The 4,665-nt window shown below is 31.9% G+C and overlaps 1 pseudogene; it reads right to left on the reverse strand.

Annotated features, from left to right (window-relative positions):
* Positions 1 to 310: 310 nt before the first annotated feature.
* LOC130813379 (uncharacterized) lies at positions 311 to 3,654 on the reverse strand (annotated as a pseudogene).
* Between the last annotated feature and the right edge of the window lie 1,011 nt (positions 3,655 to 4,665).

Below are 4,665 nucleotides of genomic sequence, written 5' to 3' on the forward strand. Positions count from 1 at the left end.
GATTACGAGAATCGGTTGTTGACCAAGCCAATCAAGAAAATGTTGCCATTGTACTTTCGGTACTCCAGACAGAATGCCATTAAAATGTCGATCATAAGCAGTTTTGTCATTTTGAGGACTTGATATCGAAGCTATGACTCGAGATACTTGTGTTTCACGCAGAAAATATATTGCCATCATAATAGAAAGGAGAAGACAAATTACCTTGAACTTGTCGAATAAAAAAAAATCGGTCAACACACCAATTATACCAAATGAATTACACTTACACTCAAAAAAATGAATTACACTTGCAAAGTAATTAAACCAATCAAGCGGCTAGGACTGATTCCCAAAACGAGAAACCAATATCAGAATACTATGAATTGCAGATAAAATAAAAAAATCCAATACCATGAATAGTAATTGCACTGAATGGGAGTCAAAAAGTAATCTCTAACAATATTAATACGTTCTTAATTATTAGAATTAAAAAGTAAAAGTGAAAGTGAAAGTGAAAGTTTGAAAGAAACGTTCTTTTGAAAACTCTTACAACTATTTGTTTCTATTTTAAGCGAGTCATCGGGTACCTGCAACAATTTAGTGTCGGCCCATGACCCAACCCAGTTAAAACGGGTTGAGACCCGACCCAAAGGTCACAATTTTTTTAAGAATTTGACCCGCCATTTATGTTGCGAGTCGGGTCGGACGAGTCTGATCGAAGGAGTCTGGTCGAATCTTTTTCAACAGCCTTACTTACTAGTAATATCTAACTATCTAGCAAAGTATTCCATTTGTTTCTCTCATTTACATTAATTTTTATTTTACATTGTTCCTATGATTTAACATTAATTTTTTTTTACAATGGTCTTCTCTTCTTTTATTCTCACTAGTTGTGGGGCCGCGTGCTACGCATGCGATCCCTCTAATTACAATATGGAATTTAATAATATTATTTTAAACATTTCTATTTAATAATAATACGAAGGAAAATATTAGAATGACAATATGTTACAAAAGTGTGAATAATGTAACGATTGAAGATGTATAGGTAGTAGTAGTCAACAATATAAAAAATATGAAAACGTATTGAAGGCTTCTTATGTTTGACCATAAAGTATAATTAGTTTGTTCAAGAAACTAACCAATTTAAATATAAATGTAAATACTAATACGTCTCATTCTTAAGTTTCCCAAAATAAAAAAAAAAGTCCATACCAGTTTTGAAAATAGGTCGTTTGGATTATCATAATCAACACTTTGCTAATACCTCTCATTCGTTTTAAAAATTAATTTTTATTTAAAGAATTAACCTTCAATAGTTTATACAATTAAATTGAAATTTCAAAATTTAAGGGTTCAGTTGAAATTTATTTTATAATATTGATAAGGAAATGTTATTTAGAAGTGTCAAAAAAAAATATCTATTAGTAGTGTTGATCAAACTAAACTCAATTTGACCTGATTGAAATCTATAAAATTTGGATTATTCACTTAAAATAAATAAATGTTGTATTATCGAAATACCATACTTAACCGTGCTTTCAGCTTGAGTTGGTAAATTTTAGGCCCTCTTTATGAACGTGGCTAATGGTACATTTTGTTATGTGTTGAAAGTTATCCTCATTCTAATGTGTAGGGAAATTGTTTAGTAGTCCATTACTTTTTCCTTATTTTCCCACACAAATAAGTGTGGGAAATGAGCTATTATTATTTTTCTTTATTTTTATTATAAAATACCTTAGTATAATCAAAGAGATACTAAAAACAAATACGTAGAAAAACAATTTATATTATAAAAAAATCACTCAATACAAACCCTTATAGATTGATTCTAAAATATCACCATTCGAAAAGTGGCAAAGAGCTACTCTAAAACAAATTAGTAAAAAAAAAAAATCTAAATAAAATTAATTGGCTTAAAATCAAGAACAAACTAAATAGTGACAACTATATCAAACTAGTACAGGATCCGTGCAATGCATGGATTTCTTAGCTTAAACATCTATCAAAAATAATATTTTAAAAATAACGGGGCAAATATGAATTAATATAATTAAGTTTATTTTTTTTTATTTAAAGTGTAATGATCAATATGTGACTAAAATTATAAGAGAATAGAATATCAAAAGTTATTCAAGTTATCTTTTACATGAAAATTTAGTAATATAATAATAAAAATAAACATTAAATGTGTGAAATGTAGCTAAATTATAACTAACATTTAGCGGGATTGAAACACCTCTTTGTAGACGACATTTTCTTTGCGATGACATACTTCACCATCCTTATCACATATGGGAATTTTAAGACCTTTTCTTCTAGTCACTCTAGACACTGCGACATAAAATTGTCCATGACTAAAAATCGGGTAAGGTAAGAACAAACCAACATGGGATAGTTACTGCCCTTGACTCTTATTAATCGTAATCGCAAAGCACAAAGACACAGGAAATTTTCTTCTTTGTAGAGCAACTGGGATTTTAGAATTATACGTCGCAGTGAGTGTAATCCTTGGAATGAATACCTTATAACCAATGTTTGATCCGGATATAACAGCTGCTTGTAAAATTCGGTCACCAAGATGATCAACTAATACACTTGTACCATTGCATAAGTCTGTTGACTGATCTATATTTCTGAACATCATAATTGGAACACCAACTTTTAACAGTAAATAATGGTTTGGAACTCCAAATGCACATATTGAGTTGAGAAATTCAATTGAAAATGCATTGTCATTGCCACCATAATTACTGTCAGATTTATCAATTGAATACGAACTCAAGTACGTCATCTCCTCTCCTGGAAAAAGTGATAATACATGTTCATTGACCTTATCAACAATCTCGTTTGTTGGTGCTAGTATTGCCCTCTCTTTAAAGTACAAACTATCAGAGAAACCTCACGAATTTCAGGATACATGCAATAAAAAATTGTAGCTATTGGATCAGATGCTTCTTTAATTAATAAATCTTCAGGTATATCGATATATAGTAGCCTCTCAATCTTCAGGTCCCCTAATCTTTCCATCACCAACTTTGAGAACCCAATCTGCAAACTCTCTAAGCTCCTCAACATTGGGTAATCCCGATCGTAATCTCATGTTCTTTGTAAATCGTAACACCCTGCAAGCATTCCAAATCTTTGAAAAGTAGAGTATTGCAAATACAATGTCTTGTCTTGTACCCTTTGGGATTACTTAAAAACTTGCCTAAAATCACCACCAAAGACAACAACGTTGCCGCCAAATCTTAATTTAGATGGTTTACCATTTTGATAATGAATTACATTGCGTAAACTTCTATTTAAAGCTTCAAAGCAATGTATGTAAGTCATTGGAGCCTCATCCCAAATGATAAGCTTGGCTTTTTTAATGAGTTCTACTTAAGGACTATTAGGTTCTATGCCTATGCACATTTAATCTTCAGCGACCTTAAGAGGTATTCCAAATCTTAAATGTGTAGTCCTACCCTTAGGAAGTAATAAAGATGCTATGCCACTTCATGCAACAGGTAGAATAATTATAGCTTTTGATCTTAGACTTGCACATGATATATTCCACATAAATGTTTTCCCGGTCCCTCCCTATCCATATAGAAAAAATACACCTTCTTGTCCTCTTTCGATGGTTGTAGTAATTTTATTGTATATTAGGGCTTGCTCTTCAGTCATCAATGGAAGTAACGCATGTAGCTCAGCTTTAAAGATTCCTTCTCATGATTAAGCTCCTCTATAATTAGCTTATTACTTCCATCTTTGATGATAACATCATCTGGGCACATCTCATGACATATATTCATCAAAGAACTTTCATTGTTTCCAAGCATCTCCTCAATATCTCTTAAGGCATAATTCCTTAATTGATGATTTGTAAGGTTCAAATCTAGTACATATTCAGTTAAATTTTTTAAATTATATAGAATATAATGATAATATGATCAAATGGTAAGAAATAAATAATTGTAATTACTCGTATAGTAAAATTACCTAGCAATTTGTAATAAGGCTTTTTGTTTGTTTAGAACATCTTCGGACAATAATCTCCATATGTTATCCCACATGTATTCTGGTCTAGAAATACTACTAGACAACAACAACATTGCAAAGAACGTTCTTAAACAAAATGTCAATCCCCAAAAGCATTATTCAGTTATTCCATCAATGTATTCCTTATCATAATCGAGAAGGCCCATTGACAATTCTAATGTCCACAAATATGTATTACCCCATTGACAGTTCTAATGTCCTCAAATGATGTCGGCCCCTTCACAAATTTGAGCAATGTTCTCAGGTAGTATCGTTTACCACAACTCGGTGCAACAAGATATAGTCTGCCTAATGAGAATCCTCTTTTTCTTGGAGTCCACACTTGTTTTTTTCTGCCACACGTAACTTCTAGGGAATTCACTGTATTGAAGATTTTTAGCATCTCCATATCGTTTGTTGCACTCCATCACTAGTGGAAAAAAATGTATTTGCTGCTCATTATTTGCTGCGGTTTTTGTGTATTAGCAGCAAAAAATAGGAAAACGTATTAAAAAAAAAATTACTCTAATTGCTGCGGTTAACCCTATGACCGCAGCAAATACCCTAGCATCATGCATTAATTGCTGCGGTTTTGCCACAACCGCAGCAAATAACCCTTCAAAATTAGCTTAATTGCTCTGGTTCTTCCACAACCGC

This window comes from Amaranthus tricolor, chromosome 5, assembly GCF_026212465.1.
Source record: "Amaranthus tricolor cultivar Red isolate AtriRed21 chromosome 5, ASM2621246v1, whole genome shotgun sequence".
In the NCBI taxonomy this organism is placed as follows: Eukaryota; Viridiplantae; Streptophyta; class Magnoliopsida; order Caryophyllales; family Amaranthaceae; genus Amaranthus; species Amaranthus tricolor.